An 880-nucleotide genomic window follows, 5' to 3' on the forward strand; every position below is an offset into this window, starting at 1 on the left:
TCCTTTTATGGTAAAATTTTACAATATTTAATTCATTTCTCACACTTAGTGGACTCAACATAATACTCTCTCTCCTCTTATTCTTCCACTACTTTTGCTTTTACAATTTTTTATTTTCTCAACTATCCCACTACCTCTATATTTTATTATTTTCTCCAATTTCTTCTAAAACTCCGCACATGGAGAGATGGATCAAGTATTTAAAAACGGAGGGAGTACTAAACTATTCAAAAAAAAAAATTACATATTACTAAAGGTAAAACTTAGGGAGTGTTAAATATGGAAGAGTAAATATAGAGTGATGAGGGAAGATTGTTACATTTTTTGGTGGTCTACCTTTCCTTTAATTACTCCAAAGGATTTGTCGGTCTTTCACAGTTAAATATTCATTTTTTGAGCCCTTCATGGAGGTGATGGCGAAAGAAAACCATGGCTTTAGCCTTATCTTGAGGTGTTGCCTTATTAGCCTCTTTGGTTGTTTCACCAAACCTTTTACTCCCTCTGTCCCTAATTGTTTGCTCCACTTTCCTTTTTAAGGCGTCCCCAAAAGATTTCTCCATACTATTTTGGCATGTTTTCCCACTTGCACTCTCTCTATCTCTCTCCTCATTGATATTTGTGTCAACCCATGTGCATCATTTTTTGCCCAAAGCCTTAATAAAGTAGATTTATGGTTTGGGGCAAACAATTGGGGACAGATGGAGTAGCATTTAGGTGTATTTCAGCATCTAACACCCATGATAAATAATTCTTTCCGGTAATATCAAGGGCCACAAATTCAAGCTTGGTGATATGTCCAATTTATATAGTATTTTACCCTCGTCTCTTGGTCATAATTAGTAGTGTTTTTGGCTCTCTAGAGCCACTTTTATTACTAATT

The sequence above is a fragment of the Chenopodium quinoa genome, unplaced genomic scaffold (genome assembly GCF_001683475.1).
Source record: "Chenopodium quinoa cultivar QQ74 unplaced genomic scaffold, ASM168347v1, whole genome shotgun sequence".
Taxonomy (NCBI): domain Eukaryota; kingdom Viridiplantae; phylum Streptophyta; class Magnoliopsida; order Caryophyllales; family Amaranthaceae; genus Chenopodium; species Chenopodium quinoa.